Genomic DNA, 26571 nt, shown 5'->3' with positions numbered 1-26571 from the left:
ATAATGGGTGAGGGATGAAAACAAGACTTTCATTGCAGCCGTGTGAAAGACCATTGCATGAAATGCTGGTATATAGGCTGAAAAAACTGCTGTTCCTGAATGCAAAAGGTACTGCAGTGTGAAAGGGTTTTAGAAATCGGGTTAGTGTCTGTTAAATACTTACATAGTCTATACAGTATTTCTTTGTTATGAATAAGAGTCTAATTACACCTTTATGGCTTACATAATTTTGAACTAATTGTTCTAAGAGGAGCTCAGTACCGAATGTAGCTCCTATACTGACAATAAATACAAGAGGGTTATTTTTTTGAGGGGGGATGATTTTAAAATATTTTAGTGTCCTGGAGGAGCCATTAAAACTATACATCTAAATTAGAGGTTTATTTGTAGTGGCTCATTTAAAATGCTAAATTACATGTGAGTGCTTGTTGCCCAGGGCAGCATATTGAAAGTGAGCATGGTCAAAAGAACTTGAAGGCTGTGACAGAAGAATATGAAATGTTTTATATAAAATGTAGTTACAAATATAGTCTGATTTCCTGGAGCATTAAATCTTCAGTGGCTTCCCGTAATTCTGGGATATAAGAGTGTGTCGGCAAGAGAAAGTGTTTCAGAAAGACGTGGAGTTATTAACACAAGATGCAACTATCATTGAACAATGAGACATCAGATCAGAGAAGGTAGTTATAATTTGACCATATGGGCAATGACAAGTCAATTTTTAATATAATTTCACAATTCTGCACCTTGAAATATCAGGGTATATGGGGGATGTAAGGGATTTGAGCAACGGCCATACTACCCTGAACACAGCCAATCTTGTCTGATCTCGGAAGCTAAGCACGGTCAGGCCTGGTTAGTACATGGATGGGAGACCGCCTGGGAATACTGGGTGCCATAGGCTTAGAGGAAGGCAATGGTAAGCCACCTCTGAATACCTCTTACCATGAAAACCCTATGAATATATATAAAAAAAAAGATTCATAGGGTCACCATAAGTCGTAATCAACTTGAAGGCATATAACAACAACAAGGGATTTGGAGGCAACACCAGTACATAGAAATTCAATTCAGTTCACATTTTAAGCCACATCTATCAACATTGTTGTGGCGGTAGTGGTTGTAGTTTTTGTTATTACCCTCCCTTCACCAGCAGGTCCCTGTGTGGGTTACAGCAGTTTAAAACTCAGTTTTAAAACCAATTTAAACAAATTACAATCACAGGAATAGGGTAGGTCCTGAAAATGTACATCTCAAGTGCCAAAGGTCAGGACAAAGAGTTTAATCTTTAGCATTCACCAAAAAACTGTACAGCAAAGGTGCCAGGCACACCTCTGTGAGGAGAGAATCCCACAATTTAAAGAATGCCTTGTCAAGAATAGCTAACTCTGAGTTAAAGTTGGTCAAGCTAAAATGGTTCGGCCAGAGAGAATTCTGGGAGCTTGTTGATCCCTGGGATACCTTGCTGGAGAAGTCCAAGTGCCAAGTGCCAGACAGGCAATTTTCAAATGTCTAGAAGATGCAACTGAACCTTATCTATTATATCCTATCTGCTTCCTGAAATCAAAGTCAGGGAGAGTGGGTATTGCAGAACAGGGCTGCTGGGTGGGACTATCTAGCCCCCCTTATCTTCAAAGGAGGAGATCTTGGAAGGGCCACCTAGGATGGCTAATTGCCCCCTCCCTGTTGCCAGCTAAACCCCATAAAAATGAAGGGTGATCCTTCAGTTACTTGTTCCCATGCGTGTTCACGTTCCTTTATTCCAACTACTTGACCTGCCTGACGACACTGTTGGGAACCAGGTGTTTACTGTAGTGAGTATAGCTAGGTTACGTTTTGTTGTGTTGATTATCTGTTTGAATCTCTCACAGTATTATGCAAATATATCTCTTGCTTAGCCTGGTTGAGGGCAATCAGCTTTAAAGGAAATATATGCTGCTCTCTTTTTGTATGTACCTTTCTTTTCTTTTAAATAAACTACCCTTTTATTAATGGTGTGTATTGCTTGAGGCTATGACTCTAAATTCAGTCCTTGATCACTGGACGCTACTGACTACCGTTCATTTGTGTGGGAGCACAGGGTGTAACAACAGGTCTGTTCTAGGATCTCCATTAGTGCTCTGAAATCCCCTTATTCAGAGTGGAAGCTAAGAAAGGTGTGATGGCAGTTCTACCGTAAAACTAATCCTGGAAGAGGGAGAGTTTGCCTGGGAAGTGGTGACCCAAGGGAATTGGGACTGTTCTCAGAAGCAATGAACCCCCTTGGGGTGCTGAGGTCAAGGGACCCCAGGGGGGCAATCTTTGACAGCCTTCTCCTAGGCTGAAATGGTTTGCAGAGAATGAAGCTGCCTCTCAGATATTTGGGCTTAAGTTTCCCCCCCACTTTCTGAAATAGTATGAGAACTGAGCCATCCTTGGAAACCCACATGTATCCAAATTTTGCAATGCAGTTTTCCAACCAATGTTTATCAAAATGGTGGAAGTGTGCATCATTAGGTGGAAGTATTAGGTGGAAGTGTGCATAAAAATGAATATTTTAGTGAAAAAAACATTCACAAATATATAATATTGGATAAAGCTTCTGCCAAAATGTGTACATTAGTCAATACTGTATAGAAAATGTTTTGGGTAAGAGAAATTCACACTAAAATGCTGAAAATTTTTCATGAGGATTTCTTTTTTAAAAAAAATCACAAATTGCTGCAGGAATGTAGAGAACTGAATTTAAGATTGGAAAAATGAGAAAATGAGAGAGTCGAAATTGACAGAATTTTCCATCCCTACTTACATGCACATATTTAACTGCTTATTGATTGCCTCTCTGGCTTCAATTTAAAATTTACAAGCCGTTTAGAATGCATAAGAAGTTGAAGCCAAATCATGTAGGTTTGCATTGCAAAGAGAAACAATTATTTTATTTTATTTGTTTATTAAATTTATATCCCACCCTTTTACTTCAGTATTATCAAAATATATTTATATGGGGACTTTTGGCGAAACACAGTGGTATAGTGCAGACTATCAATGTATGGTAGGTGAAGTGGGATCGTGTGCTCTGGCCCTGTCCTCAGCCACCACAGGTTGATATCTCAATCAATATGTGGAGGTTAGGACTAATCTGAGTGAGCTTGCTTCCTTTCGTTTCCTGGTATTGATGGGTGTGTCCATAAAATGTGCATATTAATGAAGAAGGTGCATAAAATGCATATATTAGTGAAAATAACATACAATAGTTCACTATATTGAGGGGAATTGCTTTGCAAAAAAGTATATATTAGGCAAAAATGGATACAAAATTTGGAGAACTCCACAGCAAAATGTGATGAATGTGATGTTGCTAGAGGCTCAGGTGACCTGAACAGCTTTGACTGGTAAGATAGCTGCAGCCGTTTCTGGACCGCAATAGCCTGACCACTGTTGTCCATGCAATGGTAACCTCCAGGCTGGATTACTGTAATGCATTCTATGTGGGGCTGCCCTTGAGGTTGGTCCAGAAGCTGCAGCTGGGGCAAAATGTGGTGGTGCAACTGTTCACTGGGGCAGGATATCAGCAACATGTCACCCCACTGCTGAAAGAATTGCACTGGCTACCCATTAGCTGCTGGGACAAGTTCAAGGTGCTGGTTTTGGTGTATAAAGCCATATACAGCTTGGGACCAGGAAACCTGAAAGATTGTCTTACCCCTTACATATCTAGTCGACCACTGCCTCTGTGGGTGAGGGCCTCCTGCAGATGCCATCTTATTAGAAGGTCCGTTCCGTACAACTTAGGAAGTGGACCTTTAGTGTAGTGGCACCAACCCTTTGGAATTCCCTCCCCTTAAATATTAGACAGGCACCATCTCTGTTATCTTTTAGGCGCCTACTGAAGACCTTCCTCTTTCAACAAGCCTTTTGACCTTATCCCAATCTGTGTCTGTTTTGGAATTATTTTTAAGATTTTTTTTTTTTAAAAAAATTCTAAAATGTTTTATTTTTAAGATGGTTTTAGTGTTTTTTCTCATGTTCGCCGACCTGGGTTCCTTCTGGGAGGAAGGGGGAAGGGGAGGGCAGAATTATTATTATTATTATTATTATTATTATTATTATTATTATTATTCATGAGTACCTATTAAAATATATAAATTGCAAACTGATGTGGAAATATGGAGAACTAAACCTGAGACTGGAAAATATGAGAAACTGAAATTGGTAGATTTGGTAGAATTGCCCACGCCTACTTCAAGTACCATCAAATAATGACCTCCTAGTTTTGTAGCCTGCAGAGGGAACTGTCAAATGAGAGGTCATTATTTCAGAATTCCACAGACTATGCCCACTTGATTTGGCTTTCCTTTCTCTTTCAGATTCCTCTACCTTTCTAATGCCGCTCTTCTGAAATCTTATTCCTCTTCCTCATTGAGAAAGGTCCCTGCACAGCTGCTGCTTAGAAATGAAAATTTATGTCAGTCATAAAAAGTTGCATGGCTTCAATGATTTTGAAACCAGTATCACTAAACAGAACATTTGCAACAAAGTAATAATGAAAGTTGTCTGTACAACATTCAAGATATGCATATAATTACATCAAAGTTCAAAACCAACTGCACATTCTGATGTAGTTCTCAGAAATCCAGTCACATGAATTTTGTCTCTGATTCTTCCTATGTAGTGCACTCTCAGACAAGCCCATTGACATACAAGCTCTTTCTTAGCCCATTCCATGCAATAAATATGCACAGAATCAACACATGAAAAAATGGATTTGAATCATGCCCTCCAGTCTCTGCAAATTGATCCTAAAGTTGGAAAAGCTGAGACATAAATATCATGAATTCATAAGCAAATGGGGACCCTTCATTTTGTAAGGACACTGTTTGCACATATAGAGCTTATACACATTGAATGATGTAGGTTCTACTCTGATTAAACAGTGGGTGTAATCCTGCTCTCCTATCTGTACATTGATTCTGTGCATCATCATTGAGTGAAAAGCAATGTTGTTATCACCAAATGAGTATAATGTAATAATATGTTAGGGTTGTATTCAGCTAAGTTCTACATAGACCCACTGTAATTAATGAACCTAAGTTAGTCATGTCTAGTGAACTTCAATGGATTTATTCTGAGTAGGACTAACATTGAATATTAAATTTTAAGTTAAATGTTATGATTCATTGATTTCCCTAAGAGTTAAATACATGCAGAACATACCATTGAAATCAACAAGGATTGTGTGTGCTTGCATTGGACTATATTGTGCCCATTTTGGTTTGAAACAATTGGGTTTAAGATGCCTCTGAGTTGATGGCTCCAAACTAACCTAGCAGGTATCATCTTTACTTTACATCATTTAATGGATAATTGTTGACTGCAAACTGCCTGATAATGGAACTACTTATCTGGTTCATTTCATAAATATATGATGCTTAGTCTGAAACTTGCACCTAATGGCTAACCTTAGTGCCTTCAATTTAAAGCCCTTAAAGTGCCTTGTAAATGAAATATAAACCAGGGGATTACTATTCACATTAAGCATTTAAACAGAGAGATAAGTTATAAAGTAACCCACATTTCTCTCTACCATCAAACACTTTTCTGGGTTTTGACTGACATTTCAGCCTCAATGCCTAAAATAAACAGATCTGTTCTACAGGACATTCCACAAGAAGTGAATATTTGAGAGATCAATAATATAATTCTGTTAATGGGCAGACAGAAATCTAGCTGTACCTACCATCTAATTCAAAACTTCTCATGTGATCCTCCACTACATTCATCAGTAATTTGTGATGGTCCCATCACCAGCTGTGTGCACTGACCCCAAGGTTTTCCTTGTATCTTTGTGAGATTTTAAACATTCCAGTCTGTTACTGAGTCTGAGCAACCCAAGTCATTGTGGAGGCCCTAATCTGACTGGGGGGGCAGGCAGATTTGGTCTCCAGACAGGGTATATGCACACCTGTAAAATGCATCTCAATTGTTGGAAGCTGGGGTTGTTTCTTCATTAGCTGTTCCCCCCCCCAAAAAAAAATGTTACAGAGCATCTCAGATATAGCTGGTAGTATGGTCCACACTTCTTCATTTCTAAGTGCCATTGGTGATCAGGGCTCCACATGCAAATTTGGTTCAGGAAAGTTAGTGCTTCATTGAAGAGGTATTAATTTCCCTACCATGTTCTTTGTGATGCCAGATGCCTTGTGCTCCTGCCAGTGTGCCACTCCAAATGGCAACTTGGGGCATATCCTCATTAACAAAACCACTTGTGGACAGGTACAACAGCTGCTGTTTTAAGTGACAAGGTGGCACACTTAAACATGAGTGAACTAGCTCTCTTGCACATTTCAGTGGGATACCTTCAGCTCTTTTCAATGGGAGATTTCAGGCAATACTCTACTATGACAAGTTATGGCCCTGTGGTCCAGAAGAAATGGAATCAGTAAACCACATCTTATTATTTTGCACTTTTTATCAAGAGCTCCAGAAGGTGTTGATTAATCCAGTAGCAAACTTTGTATCCTGGAAGATCATCGGAACATTATGTTTCTCTTCATTTCTCTGACACAAATAAGATCAATACAGAAAATGTGGCTAAATTCTTGTTGAGAGCAAGGAAGATATGAGTAAAGCATCTCATCTAAATATATGTAACAAGTAAAAATCTTATCCAAATACATGTTATCCAAAATACATGTTTCCCTATCTGTTAAGTGATACTCCATAATTTTGTGTCCCATTCTGTAAATTAATGGATTTTATTATGAGATACGTTGACTGGATCCATTAATTGATTGACTGAAACATGAGTGAACCATGCACTTCAGTCTAATCTTTCAAGTAGAAAGCTGGTACTCTTGTTAGGGTTGGGTGAAATTCCCACCGTTGATTTTATGTCCTCATCTCCCATGAAATGGGGGGTGGCATTTAGTGATTTGGGGGATATATTAATGAAAGTTTACTGGAACTCTCCAACATTCCATCAGGATGGCATACCTCTCCTCCAATTTGAAACAGACTTTCAGCGTATTTATTTATTTGATTGTCTTATTTTTATATCTCACCTTTCTTCCATCAAGCAAATCATGAGGGCATACATGTGGTTCCCAGGTAGTCTCTTATCCAGGCTCTGACCAGACCCAGATTTGCTTAGCTTCAGTAAGGTGGTGACTTCATATGCCTTCAGACCATATCCTGGGCCTTTTGAAGTTTTGGCTTGCTAATGCTCATCCATAAACACATTACTAGAGAAGGAGTCCTGTCCCAGTACTTGAAACAACAGGCAAGGACATCACTTGTCATCTTTGATTCAGGTATGCTTGCACAAACAGCAATTTAGCACATTTCTCAAAGGAAGGAGTGGTATACTTCCACAATAGGCCTTTTCCTGTATCCCAGTCTTATTTATTTATTTATTTATTATTTGATTTATATCCTGCCCTTCCTCCCAGCAGTAGCCAATGGTGGCAAACAGAAATGCTAAAAACACTTTAAAACATCATAAAAACAGACATTAAAATACATTAAAACAAAACAATGTTAAAAACATTTTTAAAAGCTTTAAAAACATCTTTCTAAAAAGGGTTAAAATATATTATTTAAAAAAACACATATTAACAAGCAGTTCTAACACAGACACAGACTGGGATAGGTCTCAACTTAAAAGGCTTGTTGAAAGAGGAAAGTCTTCAAAAGGCACCAAAAAGATAGCAGAGATGGTGCCTGCCTAATATTCAAGGGAAGGGAATTCCACAGGTGCCGCCACACTAAAGGTCCATTTCCTATATTGTGCAGAACGAACCTCCTGATAAGATGGTATCTGCAGGAGGCCCTCACATGTAGAGCACAGTGATTGACTGGGTATATAAAGGGTAAGACGGTATTTCAGGTACCCTGGTCCCAAGCTGTATAGGGCTTTGTACACCAAAACTAGAACCTTGAACTTGGCCCAGTACCAAATGGGCAGCCAGTGCAACTCTTTCAGCAGTGGGGTGACATGTTTGCGATACCCTGCCCCAGTGACCAGTCTCACCACCACATTTTGCACCAGCTGCAGCTTCCGGACCAACCTCAAGGGCAGCCCCACATAGAGTCCATTACAGTAACCCATCCTGGAGGTTACCAGTGCATGGACAACAGTGGTCAGGCTATTGCGGTCCAGAAACGGCTGGAGTTGTCTTACCAGCCAAAGCTGGTAAAAGGCACTCCTAGCCACGGAGGTCACCTGGGCCTCTAGCAACAAAGGTGGATCCAGGAGCACCCCCAGACTACGGACCTGCTCTTTCAGGGCGAGTACAGCCCCATCCAAAGCAGGCAACTGACCAATTATCTGAACTCGGGAACCACCAACCCACAGTGCCTCTGTCTTGCTAGGATTCAGACTCAGTTTATTGGCCCGAATCCAGCCCACCACCGAATCCAGGCTGCGGTCCAGGGCTTGCACGTCCTCTCTTCATTCAGATGTTATGGAGAAATAGAGCTAGGTATCATCAGCATACTGCTGACACCTCGCCCCAAATCTCCTAATGACTGCTCCCAAGGGCTTCATATAGATGTTAAACAGCATGGAGGACAAGATGGTACCCTGCGGCACCCCACAGCACAACTGCCAGGGGGTAAAAGACAGTTACCCAATGCTATTCTCTGAGAGCGACCCTGGAGATAGGATCGGAACCACTGTAAAACAGATCCTCCAATATCCAGCTCACCAAGTCGGCCCAGAAGGATACCATGGTCAACGGTATCAAAAGCCACTGAGAGATCAAGTAATAATAACATGGCTCCACTCCCCCTGTCCTCCTGATAAAGGTCACCCATCAGGGTGACCAAGGCTGATTCAGTCCCATAACCAGGTCTGAACCCAGACTGGGATGGGTCAAGATAATCTGTTTCATCCTGTCTTCCCTTAAGTAATGTTGTTAAAGGAATTGTTTTCCCTTAAGCAATGGAATGCAGGTGCCTATTCAAAGTGCTGCTTTAAATAGTCCAAAGCAGCCAGATAAGATGCAACCATTGTGTTTCTCACTTGGTTTCATTACTTGCACTTTCACCCATTACCTGCCCCACAGTAGATGGAAGAGTGAAGGGGTAGTGGAATAATGGGTCTGGAATTATGGTAGCTGCATCCTGTCCCATTGCCTTGGAACATTTAAGCACAATCTCCAAGTTGACAATGGGAAGCTCTATCCATGGATGACTTGGTGGTAGAACGTGATGACAATCTCTATACTCCAGACACATAGAATTAAGAACACATATTACTTGGATTGCAACTCAAGCAGTCTGCAGTGGAGGCCTGTTCAGCATCACAGCAGAAGTGTAAACTGATGTCACAGCTTGATTCTAGCAAATCCACAAGAACTTAACTCTTTTCCTGTCATCTATTCTTCTATTTTGGATGCTTCAAACTGAAAAAGCTCTCACAGAAACTTATCTTAAAAGTGCTGATGAAATTAGCTTTTGCCTACACCTGACAAGAGAATCTATGCTCTGTGATGATGACACTCCAGGACAGAATTTGTTCTGGCCATGTGATTTATCAAGCAGTCTTGATATTCTCTTATCCATCTGTCTTCCACTTTAGAATGAAAAATGAAAAGAAACTACCAAAGTAATTGAAAAGAGTGAAATCATTTCTATTGGAAGAACAAACATCTTGGACCTGAACTGAGTAGCAATAACTATTCCCACTGATGCATTGATAGTGGTTTGTGTGTTTGTGTAAGAACTTGTGAAGAGCCCTGCTATATCAGACTTAAAGGCCCAGCTAGTCCAAGGACAATTCTCGGACTGGTTTAACAATCAAACCCTCTTTCCAGGGAACTCTGGGAGCTGTATCTCTGTGAAAAGAATGGGGGTCTCATAACAAATCACAGCACCCTTAAGAAACTAAAGTTCTCAGTATTCTTTGGAGGAATCCATGATTGTTTACTTTAAAGTGATATAATACTGCTTTAAATGAATGTATAGTACAAATGGGACCCAACATGTTGACGGCTAATCAGATGTCCATGGAAAGCCCACAAGCAGAACATGAGTGAAATGGCCCTCTCCTACTCTTGATCCTCACCAACTGGTGTTCAGAGTCAAGCTGCCCAGAGCCCAAGAGTTACGGACAGCATTAAAGAGGGAAGGAAAGAGAATGAATGAATGAATGAAATATGATATAGTCCACACTTCTGATTTTATTTAAGTAATGCAATCTACAATCCTAACACACTTACTAGGAACTAAGACTCACTAGACATTGTAAACATGCATAGGAGTGCTCTGTTAATATGTGCTTAAGCATAACTGCACGTGAGCAGAGGAGCAACTAATAAGGCTCAGTGGTGCCCTCCCTTCATTTCTTCAAGTATATTCATAGGTGGAGGCCTAAGTTGAAGAAGGAGGACTGGATGCCTAACAGCTTCCTTTTCTAGGTAATGGAAGATGCATTGCAGTCTGCATATATGTGTGAAAATAGCACACAAAAATACAATCTATTAGGGAAATTTGTTTGCCAAAATAAAATGCCTAAGAGGCAAAATTGCATGCAAAAATAGGTATATTGGGAGAAACACCACACTAAAATCTTGATGAATTTTCATGACCACTTTTTAAATAAAAAGAATCACATGAAAATGTGGAGAACTGAACTTAAGACAGGAAAAAATGAGAGACTGAGGCCATATCCACACCAGACATTTATTCCACTTGTCATGTCTTGTTCTGTTGTTTGTCTGAAGTGTTGATAGGAGACTCCTATTCCCCTGACAGAGCTCTAATGGGCAGAGTGGTTTAGTCAGCCCCTCTGTCCAAAGAATTCTGGGAACTGGAGCTCTGGGAGGGGAATAATGGTCTCCTACCAACTCTCAGAACGCTTCACAAAGTACACTTCCCAGGATTCTTTGGGAAAAGCCATGATGGTTTAAAGTGGAATAAATGTTTTGTGTGGATGTGGTCTGAGAGAAACCAGTAATTTTTTTATCATTAATTTTTATTCAAATTTTCAAAAACAAAACAAAACAAACAAAACAAATTAATAACTATTACAATAAAAACTATTGACTTCCGATTTGTCGTAGATTAGCTATAAGTCTATAATATATAACAAACCTGTCTCTTAATAAAATTATACAATCACCTTCCTCCAGTGGTTATCTTAATTGGTATCAAATCTCATTAACATCATTTTATTCTTTCCACAAAAAGTCAAAGAGAAGTTTCTAATCCTTGAGATATATATCCATCAATTTTTCTCCAAATAGACATGTCAATCCATCTCTTCAGGTCTACTAAGTCCGGTAATTTCAATAGCTCTTCTCCCATTCTCCCATTATCAGTATTGATTCCATCTTCCATCTTCAATCTTTGCACACCCAATAATCTTGGTCTTGCTGCTATAGTCATATAATAAGAGTCTAATAGGGATTTCTTTCATCACAGATATTTTCTTGCCATCAATTCTGAATGTATTACTGAAATGTTGTTGTAAAGTTGTATCTCTGTTCCTCTTTTTTACAGAATGCAGTAACACATCTCTTGAGAGTTTTTCCATTGTCACATATCTGGAATTTATTCTATAAACTTTCTCTATTTCAAGTTCCATCAAATCCTTCCAATCCAGGAATTTTTTCGAGTCGTTGATATCTTTATCTCTAATCTCTTCACCAATTCCTTCAGGGGCAGCGCTGAATTCCAGACAGTAATATTTGTCTTTAGGATCCATCACAACCATAAAATCCAAATCTTTTTCCAGGTCCATATTTGATAAATCTATTCCAATCTCCAGGGCTTGAACCTTCCCTTTGATCTTTCTTTCATCTTCTTTTTCTTGTCCAGTTATAGAATCCTGAATTGCTTTCAGCTCCTGTCTCATTTTGCCAAATCCAATTTTCATCTCTTGTCTGTTCTGTCCCAGCTCTTGTTTCGTTAGCTTAATCTCATTCATTATTTTCTGAAACATATTTAGAGAGAGAACTCCTTCCTGAACATCCAGGGTCTCAGTCACCTTCTTGATTGTCATTCTTAAAACCAAAAGAACAAAACCCCTTCAATTCCAATATAGTCACTATTCTCAAGCAAAGAACAGTTTATTTCTTTTTCCAGTCACAAATGAGTTAATCTTCCAAGCCAGATGACATCACCCTCTAGACAGCACGAACTGCCTTATCTCTTATATGTCCAAAACAAATTTAGTTCACAGCGTCCAAATGATTAGTGGCATAAGGAATAAGCAGATTCGCCAAAAAAAAAAGTAGACCAGAAAAAATAGTCCCAGACATATAATACTCAAATATCAGATAAATCAAATTTTCTCTTCAAATCAGATGCCTCTCATCCGTTTATATCTTTAAAATGCTCAATTCCATGCCAGCTTTTTGCAATAAAAAACAAAGATAGGCTATTTCGATTTTCTTCCTCCTTAATTCCGTATGTAAAAGAGAAAGTTATAACTCACCCAGGGCTTCTTTGTTGCTGACTCTTTGACAAATCTCTTTTGCAGTAACGATAACAAAATGATGATAATAGACAGGAGGATGCTTGCCTGTTAATTTCCGTTTTTCTTTGAAGAAAAAAAAAGTCTTGCTTAATCAGTTAGAGCCTGTTTGTAATCCCTGGCTCCGTCCGATGCTGTTGGCTACCTTCCTTCATAGGCGATTCCAATGAATTCCAGTCCAACAAACACCACGGAACTTCTGTGGGTAATCTCTAAGTTTCTCCCTTGCCTGGGAGAAAAATTTCCCAGTCAAAAAAAAAAACTTCTGACTGGTTTTAAAACTGAAAAAGCTTCCTCTGAGACGAGAGCTCGTTTAGAGGCAAGCACAGGCAGAGCGATCCTCCTGGGAAGTCGAGAGAAACCAGTATCGACAGCTTCATCCACCCCTAGTCATGAGGTTCTTTTGAAAGGGCAAAGAAAAAGAGGGACATCTGTGGAGTCAGAAAGTACTGAGAGCCTCAACTCTTTTTTAAAAACAGCAGAACGAGGAGAAGGGCGGCACCTTATAAACTTAAGTGGGTAGCACCCTACCGTTGAGATGTATGAGAAACTTTCTCCCTTTCACCACTCTTCAAGTTTCTTTTCACTTCTCCATATACATACATATTGCTCCTCCCCCCCAAAAAAGTGAGAGCTGTATCCAAAGCTTGCCTTACTCAGAGTAGACCCATTGGGTGTTATCCAATGCTAGTCCTACTCAGAGTAGACCCATTGACTATACATGTATATACTATACATGTATATACTATACATGACTAGTTTAGGTTCATTAATTGCAATGGATCTACTCTGAGTAGAACTCAGATGGATTCAACTCTGAGCAGATACAATTTAAATTAGAAGTGCTTGACTTTTCAGGATTTGACCCACCATTTTAAATAAAAGGGAAATGCCAGAATTAGTCTTGAAGAACCCTTTAAGTGCAAAAGGGTGGGATTATGGTGTAAAGTCTAACCAGACTATCCTGATTTGTCTACTTGCAAGGAATCTTTTCTATGCCATCTTATGGCCAAACCAAGGGAGTGTTCTTGAAATCCAGTCTGCTGGCTCACCCCCACTAGTGACTCAGAGTTAGATCGTTAGTCTATGTAGCTGAGTATTTTCTTCACTGACTGGTAGATGCTTTCCAGGGTTGTAGACGGGGGGGGGGTCTCAAAGTCCTACCTGAAGATCCTGGGGATGGAGCCTGGGACCTTCTGCATGCAAAGCAGATGCTCTACCTCTGAGCTATGATAGTTCCCCACGAGCCTGTTCCCATCTCCACAATTTTGCTGTATGTGTAGAGGAGAAGGTCCAACTAGATCTTTAGTGTATTTTGCATTGTGCAGAAAAGGGGAATGATGGGGAAGACACTGGGAAGTAAACTTGGTTAATAGCCTCTAAGATTTTGTATATTCTGTAGATTTGTAGATAAAGCTCAGTAGATTCTGAACTCCTTCCACCCAAATATACTGGAGGTGAGGTTACCCACATTTTATGTGGAGGTGGATGTCAAGATCTTTACATCAATTGGGGATGGAGGGTCCCTACTCTGATGTTTCTACTCACTGCAGCTTCTGCTTTTCTTCCTTGATCATGTGGACACAATGGCACTTTAATGAGTTCTGCTCACCCAAGAAACCTAATAAGTGCAAACAAGCCCCGACCAGTGTGTATCTGCTTCTGATCTCTCTGGACAGAGAGAAATTAATGTGATTTCCCATCTCTCAACATTATGTCCCTGACCTCTTTAATAATACTGCTCAACCTTTCACATTTCTTGCTGCAGGGTGAAAAAATGAAGTTGGTTCACACAGCCAATTGGCTCCTGCTGGGAGAATGATTACATCCACGAAACTCCAAACTAACAGTGGGATGGTTAGGAGGGGGAGCATTTAATCTGAGAGGAAAGAAAGAAAGAAAGAAAGAAAGAAAGGAAGGAAGGAAGAAAGGAAGAAAGAAAGAAAGAAAGAAAGAAAGAAAGTGCATACACCTGTCATCAGCACCTGTGTGAGGCATGACTAGGTCCTGCCCTGGGCTCACAATGCTGTAGCCCAGCCCCCGCCCATACAGGTAGTACGGGGCTAATAAGGCCGCCCGTGCATCCCACCTACCTCTCCCGTCCCTATGAATGATGTGCATGCTGTGCGTACATGCCTGCCTTTGACCAAGGTGGCAGCGGGGCATCATCCCCTTAGGGAAGCCTCCACCACTATCTTGGTTGATGTTAGGCATGTGCGCATAGCACACATCATTCACAGGGATGGGAGAGGTAGGTGGGGCATACGTATGGGCTTATTGAAGCCCGCACAAACTGTGCTGTGGGGATGCCTAGGAGCTCCCTCTCTGTGATCTGTGGCAGGGACAGGAGCCAACACTGCCACAGATAACGGAAAAGGAGTGCTACCCTCCCAACCCAAGGAGGGGACCTTCAGGGACTCCTCTGGGCCACAGTGGCTCTTGGCCAGGGCCTGACTTGGCTGCCCTTTGGCACCGGCCCTGCCTATCATAGCCAATGCAGTGCTGTCCATACATTGACTGTGGCTACATGCATACTATATGTTTAAAGCACACTTCCCCCCAAAGAATCCTGGGAACAGTAGTTTACCCCTCACAGAGCTACAGTTCCCAACACCCTTAACAATCTATCATTCTCAGTATTCTCGGGGTGCTTTACATGTATGGTGTGTATGCAGCCTTTGATTCCCCAGTGGTCAGGGATGATGGGAGTTGTAGTCCAGCAGAGGGCACCACATTGGCTGCCCCAGCATGTACCTTTGTTAAGAATTGAGTTAGTCCATGTTGCCGGACCGAAAGAAAGTAAATTGAAACTGCAAGTGAAAACATTGTGGATCGTGTGGCATGGATTGTTTACATGTGGAAGATAATGTATAGGACACTTCTATTCCCTTCATAGAGCTACAATCCCAGAGTTAAACAACTCAGAGAACTGTAGCTCTGTGAAAACAGGAGTCTCCTAACAATGCTCAGCACACTTTGCAAACTACACTTCCAGGATTCTTTTGGGGGAGCCATGAGTTTTTAAAGTGGAATAACAGTAGAATAAATGTATGGTGTGAATGTGGCCTAATCTAAAAGAGGATTGGGGAGCAGGGTCCCAGCAGGGTCCCTATGTATGAGCAAATCTGCATGAAAGGGGGCATGTTGGCCCCTAGGAAGAGTCTTCTCACTTGGCTAACAACGTGCTCCCTTGTCCTTTCATGCTGATTTGAGCCAATCAGGGTGAAAGGAGGTGAGCCAGTCACCGAGGACACTTCTCAGTAGCTAACAAATGCCTCCCCTTTCATGCTGCTTGGCTCCTACAGTAAGTGAGAAGTGAGCTGCATGGCAAAGTACATGGTCTCCCAAATCCTAGTCCCACACTTGGCTTCATTTCAGAATTCTTAAAGTGTTTCCAACAACATTTAGCTTCCAGAGAGAGAGGGGTGGGTGGGGGAGCCCCCCACTCAGCAGCAGCCCACACAGCAGTTTTATTTTGATTCTATAATTCTGTGATTACAGAAGAAACAGTGAATCCTGGAGGCATGGCTGTGAGGGGGCATGGCGTGACTATCATGAAAGGACCTGGTACTTCTGAATTTGCCACTACACTGCTGCTCCCAACCCTACGTGGAGATGCAAGGGACTGAACCTGGGACTTTCTGAATGCAAAGCAGATGCTCTACCACTGAGCTACGGCCCTTCTCTGTGCAAATCAGTGCAAAATTTCTCCTGTTCCCCCCCCCATTCTCCACTGACGAATGAGAAAAGAAATTGCATTAAAAAGGGGAGAGAAAATTTTGGTGAAATTCTCATGGGTGGGGAGCAGAGTGTCTTCTCGTTCATTCTGCAACTCATCTTGCTAGTGGTTTGCACTCTGCAGCCTCCCCCAGGGTCCTGCGCTTCCATTGAAACTCTGGTTGACACTTCACGAGGTCAACTGTCCCATGGGGCTTTTTCAGATCAGGACATGTGGGCAGTTGGGCTGCAGAGTGCTGGAAAAATGTTTGCTGTGAAGAAAACCATGTCCACTGTGGTAAAGAAAACCAATGTCACTGTGATAAGGCAAGCTCAAAACCCTGCACGGAACAAAATTCTAAAGAAATTCTCAAGGGCCTTGAGAATGAGGGAGGGAAATAGAATCCTATTTCACAAAGAAACTGGATGACAGATTTTGGCAGAGCATTAGTTCTAACTGAGGAAACAAGAATGGAATGTGGTAAGAAGGGATAGGAATCTTGGTACTTCTATAGGTATTTTATACAGTAAAGCGTCTCTTCACATAGAGTAATTGCTTTTGCAATTAGTAAAATGTGGTAGCAGCCTCTACTTGAAAGGCTATTAAATGATTAGGATGGTTGATTGAAAAGGAAGCACAACCTCTATGGCAACTGAGTAGAGATACCATGGAACTGTACTTGCATCACAATTTGAAATGCTCTATTTATACACCCAGGAGAAAGTATGTTTCCTTAATGCACCACAGAATTGGGGGAAATCTAAGCTTTTAAGGTGGGATGATGCACTCACAATCAAGATGGTTAAGTAACGGTCAGAAGTTGGAATCATACCTTTGTTTTAGTAGATGCTTATACATAAAATGGGGACACTAATCTACTTCAGCAATGAAGTCTAGTAAGTTTGGTGTGAAACTTACCAGGTGATGCACATTTTCTCTTGGGCTACAGCAGGGGTGACTAACCTGTGGCCCTCTAGATGTTGCTGGACAACAATTCTCCTCATTGCTGACCATCAGAAGTGGCTCACCTGGTGGGGCAGAGTCACTGCCTTTTACTATCCTGATGATGCCTCTCTGAGGAGAGATGAGATTTGCAACAACTACCTCTTCAGTAAGTAGAATAGGCTAGTTAGTTTGTTATTTTTCTGTTGTGTCTGAACTCTCTTATGTTTTGCCTAAACCCCTGGTTGGCTGTGGTTTTGAGGAATTGTTTTGCTGCTGTTAACTGTGTACTTATATTTTATTAATAAAGCTACTTCTTATTACTTACATGTGTTCATTGAGTAAGACCAATTTGGTTCTGAATCCAGCACCTTGACCACTGGCCACAAACTACCATGTGTGTCTTTTGGCTTTACCAAAGGCTTCTGGACAAGGAGTACATGTTTGGCTCTTGTCTTTAGGAATCCTTGATTTACCTTTATCTGGGCTCTGGGTTTCCTCTAACTCAGAGTGGAACCAGATGAAGGAGTGGTGGCAGCCTATTGTCTACCTTGCAGGGCTGGTGTTGGTTTGCACAGCCTTGGCAAGGGGGGATATTGGGTTCCAGATCAATTGCCCAGGGTGGGGGATTGGGTCTGAAGGATGTATTTGACCCCATGGGGGTGCAAGGGCATGACATGCTAGCTTCCGGCAGATGTGTTGCTGGCATTTACTGGGAGGGGTGAGGCAGTGAGGAGATTGTTGCAGTGCAGATGCACCGGTAGAGCCAATCCAGTTTTCTCATTGGTGCACCTGCACCAGGTCAATGTCCCTGCTGCCTTACCCAACTCACGCCTGGTAAGCTGCAATGGGAAGGCCTGGCTGCCTCACCCCACTCCTTCTCCCTCCCACTAAACTTCTGATAAGCTAGAATTGTGGCTGTACTACAGCAGATGAGCCACTTCTGATTTCCATTGGCCATATTGGCTGACGCTGATGGGAGTTGGAGTCCAATGAAATCTGGCGGACCACAAGATCCTCATCTTTGTTTTAAATCATAGAGCAGAAGTCAAGTTTGTGCCCTTTTGAATGTAATCTCAGTGGACGACAAAGCCAGGAAATTAGCCCCAGGATGAAACTCTTTATTTATTGATCCATTGGATCTCTTTTCTGTTTTTTTTTTTTTAAAAAACTTTAAGTGTACGTACCAATCACTGTTATTTTCCTCCCAGAATTATCAGGCCTAATGGAAGGCAGGTGATCCTTGACAAATTATGTATTTGGGTCATATAGTGCTACCAAGGATAGTCAATGTTGTCCCCTCCAGATTCTGCTGGATCCCAACTTTTCATTCCTGCCTAGTGGCCATGCCTCCTGGGGATTATACTGTTGGAATGTATGAGGTTCAACTCCAACTTGGTGGGTTGAGGCTGTGTGGGGGTTAATAAGGGTAGCTAGAGAGCTAGACCTCTTGCTGGTTGAGGCTATACCTATCCCTTTGATCCTGCCATCTCTTCCCTTCCTGCTAGGCTGATAAGCAAAGGAATGTTGATCTCAGTTCCTTCCTGCCTTCCCAAGTCAGTGTTCTCTTTCTCTCGAGAGGGGAGCAGACATCTTCTCTTTGTCTCTCCTCTCAACCAGGATGACGGCAAGTACTGGGACCAGTGCTCGCTGCTCCAGCATAGCTAGGTAGCTAGTTATAGAACTCTTTCCTATCAAGCATGTACTTCCAGAATAAAGTAGTTGTTTCTTATTTTAAAGCTTAAAGTCTCTGTCTGACTAATTTGCAGGGAAAGTAGAATCTTAGCAAAGATTCAAACACACACACACAGCTTGTTCAATACTCTCCGTTCCGCAGCGCTATGCAACTTTGCTATGCATCTCAATAGAGAAATTCCAACATATATGACCTGGAGTCCACTAATATCTGTTGAGCACCACATTGGCTACTCCTGAGTTATGTTCTACAGCAGTGTTCTTCAGCTTTGCATCCCCAGTTGTTGTAGGATAACTCCCATCATCCCCAGATAGCTTATGTCAGGGATGATGTGAGTTATAATCCAACAATATCTCGGAATCAAAGTTGAAAAACACTGCCCCAGAACATCACGTTTCAAGGAAACCTAGGATTTAATGGATGCTTATAAGTGTTTCCTCAAGTGGCAGATGAGTTCATATGAAAGACAGTTTGTCTACCAGTATCTTCCTCTACAATATGCAATCACAAGAGAGTGATTATAGTGTCCGGTCAACATTATATATTGTCAAGGCTGAGCCATAATCAGCTACCAGAAGAGAAGGAATGTCGAGAGGACAAACTAGGAGTCACTTCACAGCAGAGACGGCTAGATTGGTCTATTTTGGTTTCTCATTCACTCCATTTCTGCACGTGTTTGTGATTTTTAATTAAAGTCTGCATGACAATTCATGCATGTTTTTATGTACATTTCTCCTAATATGCACATAACTTTTATGCAGTATTATATTGGGGGAAGTATACACAATTTTGCTAACTGTTTTCTCCTAATAGAATGCATTTTTGTAGATTAGTTTCACTAATATCCACATTTTTACATGCACTACTTTTTACATTTCACTAATATGCACACATTCTGTGGCTGGGGAGCTGCATTGTCAAATTCATAGAAGGGCAAACTTCATAAGACAGCTGTGTTTCAGGTCATATATTGTTTTGGGAAGTTTTGAGAAGTGCAAAATCAGCTGGTTAATTTTGCATGAAAATGCAAACTGAACAAATTTGTTCTCCATCTCTACCGTAGAGATGTTCACAGAAACAAGCCAGAAATCTCTTGTTGCTACGGCAAAACCTGCCTAAACAGGAAGAGTGTGTGTGTGTGTGTGTGTGTCTGAGAGTGTGTGTCTCGTAGCCTGCATTGCTTGGGAATTCTAAGAAATAAAAAAAAAATCAGTGCAGTTTTGAAACCAGTGGCTAAAATCAGTGCAGCTTTGAAAGGTTTAGTCTGCCATCTTGATTCAAATGACATCCAATTGTATCCAAGCATAGATGAAAACCTACTTCTTGATCTCAGGAACCATCCTGCCAAATTTGGTGATGATATCTTCAGAGGTGTCCAAATGCATAGCAAACAGGTAAACAACTTTCCAAAATATACCCCTTCCTGTTCAAGAAGTCGTAATGGCTAGACTGGGTAGGTGCAGCCAGTCAATAGTCTGATAATATGTCAATGTTAGAAAGAGGCTGCAAGCTGCCCTGCAGGGAGCTCAACACACACAACAGTGACAAACACAGAACCGAAGGTCCCTAGTTCTAGCCTCAACAGCTCTTGGCATAAGAGCTTGGAAAAGTTACTTTTTTGAACTACAGCTCCCATCAGCCCAATCCAGTGGCCATGCTGGCTGGGGCTGATGGGAGTTGTAGTTCAAAAAAGTAACTTTTCCAAGCTCTGTAAATATGCTCAAAGAACAGGGGTGGGGAAGACTTTTCTGTCCAACAACCACTCTCCCTTCTGGGCAGCCTGCCAAGGATGATCAAGGAAAGAGGCAAAAGTGAGCAGAGCACTGAATGCAAATGTTACATTTATAGAGTAGGTTAGTTTCTACACATGCTCAGTCACACCCCCTCTCTATCCTCCATTCAGGGCAGCAAGAGGCATTATTGGAGTACAAGGACACTTTCCAGCCAGGCACATTTGGCAGACAAGCTAATGTAGAAAGTGTTTGCCGAGGGAGAAAGTTTGGAAAACACTGTTCTATAAATTGTTCCTTTGACTTTAAGAGAAAATGATCCCTTACAATGAAACTGGGGGGGGGGGGGGACAGGAAGTTAGGTTTATGACTTCTATTGGCTAAATAAAATTGTCTTCATGTACGAAGAAGCAAATGGTGTTTGAGGTGTTACTCATGGGCAATGGAGACCACCATCACTTGACATACTTCTGTCTAGATTGGGCTTTTACAGCCTGAGAACCCCATTCACTCCAGGGCAACCTTTCAGGGGCCACATGCCAATGGTGGGGAGGGCCAGAGGCACAAATCTGGATTTTATCCACATACTGTACTTTGTACAGTAGGCCTATTTCTACACACACTCTCACACGCCCCTCTCTATCCTCTATCCAGGCAACCAAGAAGCCTTATCAGGATTCAAGGATACACTCTAGCCAGGCAAAAACACTCAAGGAGAGTGTGAAGCAAGGGAGAATGTGGATCGGCAAAGTGTGTGGCCTAGGGAGAATCTTGAGGATCAGATAGAGAGTCCCTGGGCTGAGGTTCACCATGCCTGATCCAGATGTTTTCACGCTGTCCTTGACAAAGGATCTTTGGGGAAAATGCCCTTCTGGATCCTTCTCATTGCAGGACTTGTAGACACTAGCCCTGTTGAGGCATTATGAATACCTGAAGAAGACTATAGATTTAGGGAGCAAAAAGTAGCACAGGGACATATTCACTTGCAGCTGGAAGAAGATTCTATAACCATTCATTGTTTGAAAATGAATGGCTGCAAAGTAGGAGCCCCCAAGCTAAAACATCCAGACAACTGCATCACCCCTGCCACAGATCTCCAGCAGGTCATTAATTAGAACAATAGATTAGAGCACTTGTGGTTTTCAGTGTCAGCAGAACCTGCAGTCTGAATAATAGTTGTGCATTGAAACAGGTAGGAAGAGATAATCTGTACTTGAGTAATGGGATACAGGGGAAAGCTGAAATATTTGAAAATCCCAATGTACTCTGGCAAGCATAAGACACTGGTCAGACACGACTGCTATGACCATTATTGATATATAAGTGATGGCTAAACTAGCCGGGCTTGAGCCTGGAAATGATTTTAACCCTACAATCCTAGACCCATTTACATCAGAATAATCCCTATTGAGCTCAGTGGGACTTACTTCTGAGATATGTATAAGATTGCCCTGTAAATGATAAAAATCGGAGCCAAAGGAGAATCTTCCCAAAGCCCCATTACCGCAGAATCTTGACCTCCCAGACGCATTTCCCCTCTCTTTAAAAGTCCCACTTGCTAGGCCAATAATTTCTAAAATGCCCCCTGCCCTCAGCTTCTCAATCTAGAAAAACTAGACACGAGAAAAATAGGAACAGGCGGGAGGAGGGAAAAGCAAGCCTAAGCCCAAGTCTTCAAAGTTACAGTTTGTAATGCCACAGCTCATATCAACCGTGGTTCTGGCTGTCTTGCTCTCAATTAAAAGCTATCCCTCCACAGAAGCACTCTTCCCTGCAGATCAGATCCAGCAGAGCTGGTGATAACATCCAGGCCAGGAGGGCAGTTCCTGCCACACAGTTCTTCCCTCAGACAGTTGACTTGATGGTCCTTTAAAATGAAAACATAGCAGTTAATAAAATATAAGTTGCAATTAAAATGCTTTAAACTTTTTTTAAAAAAACTCAGGATTTTGAGGTTAAGAAATGTAGTATTTAGGCAAGTTTGAATTCTGCTTTTTCTTTCTTGAGAAATTAAACACTACAGCAGATCAATTTGTGTGGGATGTGTTCTCTCTCTCCCTCTCTCTCTCTCTCACACACACAGAGGTCTTAACCACAGAGACTACAATTAGAGTGCAATGTTTTTGCTAGTCAATATTCTAACAACTGAGCAAGTTGCAAAGTTATTGACATGGATTATCCATTAACATCGGGGTAGGGAGCCTCAGGCTCTGGGGGTGACTGCAGACTTCTGGGACTTTCTTCCTGGCCCTTGAGAGTCTTTCCAGCAGGCCACAACCCCTATTCCTGGGCTCTCTGTACCCTGCTTGAATGCTTTTTTCCTTGATGGAATGTGTCCTTAAACTGTGAAAATGCACCTTGTTCGCCTGGATGGGGGATAATGAGATGTGCATGAGGTGCAGGTACATGTAGAAAAAAGGTATACGTCACACCTGTTGCTCCACCAACTTTTGCTTCAGGCCCTACCCACCTCCAGCGTGCAGCCCCTGGAATAAGGAGCAAATTACACCAGTTTATGGGCTTATCCAAACGGAGCAGGATAATCCACGGTTTCCATATTCGGTTTGTCATCTGATAGTCCTCACTTTGCCTTTTAGTTCGCTCTTTCCCAATTAAAAAAAACACTTTTTTGCAGCCGCACACACAGAGGTAAGACCCCTACATTCTTTTCGCTTTTTCCAAGCTCCGCCTCTAAAACCTCCCCCTATCAACCAATTGGTCAGCAAAAAAATTACGTATGCTCCTCTCTCCCTTTGCAACGAAGCACAATATGGCTGTAAAAGAGTTCTCGCCTGGAAGGAAAGGCTGCTGATCGGTTTCACGCCTGCCTTCCCATGAGAATGAAATTGACAAAGCTTTCCGGAGCAGGCTTGAAACCACCAAAAGCCCTTTTCTTGTTTGCATTTGTGATATTACACTTAAACGAATGTATGCTTTTCTGCCTTTATTGATATTTAAGGAGATACACACGCTGGCAATGCACTTATTTCTCCAAAAAAGCAAGCAACATGTCACACCCTCCTCCTTCTCCCTTTCCTTCCCAGGAAGAATGAAATTGACAAAGCTTTCTGGAGCAGGCTTGAAACCCACCAGAAACCCTTTTCTCTTGCATTTGCGATATTACACTTAAACAAATGTATGCTTTTCGATTTGAAGCAAAACCCCCAGTAAGTAGAATGAAATTGACAAGACTTTTGGAGGCAGGCTGAAACCTACCATCCCCCCCTTCTCGCTTGCTGTGCATTGCAGATCTCACCCAGAGCGGCTGCCCAGTTTACAGGCTGGCAAAAAATAAAATGCATCTGCGCAGTAGTTGCAGACCCCCCCCCAACACCCCACCATTGCGATGATTGGTTCAATTTTCCCGGGCTTATTCTCGCACATGCGCAAAAGTGCAGATACGTGATTGGCTGGAATGAGAAGGGGCAAGGGGAAACACCCAAGAACCACCCATCAGCTGTAAAGTCCGCTGTATTGCATCCTAACTCCTGAAGGCGCAGCGGATGATTCCCAATTTTAAACAGCAAATCACATTTTTGCCTGTATTGCAAGGAGCGGATATAACCCGTGAAAATGCGTAACAGCACGAGATGTCATTTGGACGACTGAAAAATAATGAACACACATAGCGGGCGTGTCATACATTTTGCAGTCGTCTGGATGAGCCCTATGTTAAGCCAGTGTATGGCTGCATGGACACTGTACAGGTATTCCACTTTAAACAGTCATGCCTTTCCCCAAATAGTCCTGAGAAGTGTAGTTTGTGAAGGGTGCTGAGAGTTGTTAGGAGACCCTAATTCCCCTTGCAGACCTGCAGCTCCCAGAATTCCCTGTAAAGAGAGATTGATTGTTAAACTGCTCAAGGAATTGCAATTATCTGAGGGTAATAGAGGCCTCCTAACAACTCTCAGCACCCTTCACAAATTACACTTCCCAGGATTCTTTGGGGAAAGCCATGACTGTCTAAAGTGGAATAATAGTGGAATAAATGTGTGGTGTGAATGTGGCCTACGTTCTGCCAGCGTCCTGTACTTAGGATTGCTCTGTCCCATATGTCACTGTTTCATAGGCTACTTCCAGGCTGTTTTCACACTGTGCTTTATTCCGTTATTCTGACAGTTTCTTACCTGACAATTTGCACATTATATTTGACCTTGCACACAATCTACAAGCTAGTTCCAGAAATCTGGTGGAATGTAGTGCAAGTTTAGTGCTAATTTCTGTGATAAATAATACCAGAACTATTCTGTTTGCAAGCCTGGGAACCCGGAAGATTGCAGAAGATTTGTGCTAGCAGCCTGTCACATGCGTCCAAGCTTGCAGTTGAGGGGTGAAATAAAACACAGAGATGTCAACTTGGGTTGAACAAGGGCCACTTTATTTAAATTATAGTAAACAAAAACCCAATTTAAAGTGACCTGCAGAGGGAAACCTAGGTGTGGGAACTGTCTATAAGCAAGTAGCTTACCACACAGCTCTTGGGTGACCAGCCCCTGCTGGGGCAAGGGCAAGCCCATCTGCTTACCCTTTACCCAGCCACACCTTGCAGGTGAGTAGGGGGCCCTTCCCACGTCATCCCCACACGGGGCCGTATAACCCCTGGGTAGATGAGGATAAGTTGGCCCCAGAAGCAGCCCATATCCTGCCCTCGAACCATAAAGCCCTGAGAGACAGGCCTCCAGAACTGCCAATCACCTCCAAAGGTGCCTAAGGGGGCCACCTAGCTGTCCTTACCTATTTCCCTTCCCGCACCAGTGCTAACTACATTGCCCTGTGGGGCATGACCTATTGAATAATTCGATTAGCCAAATAAGCCGAATCTGCCTATTAAACACAACACCCCCGACCTGATTCCCTCCCAGTCCCATAGAGTGGAGTAGGCAAAAAACCTACCAGCCAATGAGGGTGGGTAGGATAAAAATTCCTACTCAGCCCCAAAGCGACCCCATAGGCACACCATGAAAGAGGGAGGGTGGGGCGGGCATTGCGGGTCATTTTCTCTCTCAAGCCTCACTATTCTTCTGTATTGTTAACTCATTCCTGCCTGTGCCTGCTCCTGTTTGCCTTTAGTGAGTCCTTCTTACCTTGTTTTTCTGAGTTCATCTTCTGATCTGTGCCTTGGAAGTCCCGTTCTTTCCTACTTCTACCCCCCCCCTCCCCCAGCCAGGCGGCTGCTAAAAGATCTGAAATACCTTATCTGCCTTTTTTCTCTTCTCTGTGTTCAGTTTACTCCAGCTAGTTTCCCCTGGCTGCTTTCAGACATGAGGCTTATTGTGTGTGATAGTTGCTGAAGCTGCTTTTCAAGTCTTTTAAAATCCTTTTCTATTGTCTTTCAAGTCCTTCTCTCCTCAGTCAGCAGCTTGTATTTTTAAAGTGACAATTTTCCCCTCTTTTCCTCAGTGCTTTGTTTCTGACTCTACCTTTTTGGAGTTTTTGCTTTCTTGCTGTTTTTCCTGCCTTTTTCACCTGATCCTGGTGTCTCCAGTTGCAGCAGCGGGAAAGACATTTGCGCAACATGCCAGTGTATCAGGTACTGCGGTGTGAAAGGAAGAACAGAAGCGCTACCATTTTAATCCGTTAAACTAACATAATAAGCCCCATGAGTGAAAGCAGCCCCATTCAATAATGCCTGGTTTGGCACTGATTCATGTCTAGCCATTGTGAAGTTGCACATCTGCAGTTATAGTTCTGGCTTATGTCAGTAAAAGGAGGGTAGGAGGAACATAACAAAACACTGAAAGTCATTTGTATTTCTCACTTATATATACCGATTTCACTTAAGGCCTGATCCTGTGAGTCATTCCAGCAAAGATATTGAGACATTTATAGCACATTTTCTGGCTGATCAAATTGATTCCCATTATCTCAATGATCTTTAAAACAACCTTTACGAGATGACCCTGTTATTACTTTCATAGGCAGTGGGAGGGGTTGAGATGAGTGAGTGAGTGAGTGAGTGAGTGAGTGTGTGTGTGTGTGTGTGTGTGTGTGTGTGTGTGTGTGTGTGTGTGTGAGAGAGAGAGAGAGA

At 42.2% G+C, this 26571-nt stretch overlaps 1 protein-coding gene and 1 pseudogene across 1 annotated transcript in view; both read left to right on the top strand.

The window, feature by feature from the left end:
* The window catches only part of LRRTM4 (leucine rich repeat transmembrane neuronal 4), a 665292-nt gene that overhangs the window by 447774 nt on the left and 190947 nt on the right, over window positions 1-26571 (top strand). The window lies entirely within an intron of this gene.
* On the top strand, window positions 786-904 carry LOC133368914 (5S ribosomal RNA; annotated as a pseudogene).

The sequence above is a fragment of the Rhineura floridana genome, chromosome 12, assembly GCF_030035675.1.
Source record: "Rhineura floridana isolate rRhiFlo1 chromosome 12, rRhiFlo1.hap2, whole genome shotgun sequence".
Classification (NCBI taxonomy): Eukaryota; Metazoa; Chordata; class Lepidosauria; order Squamata; family Rhineuridae; genus Rhineura; species Rhineura floridana.
This window is presented reverse-complemented; position numbering and strand designations above follow the sequence as displayed.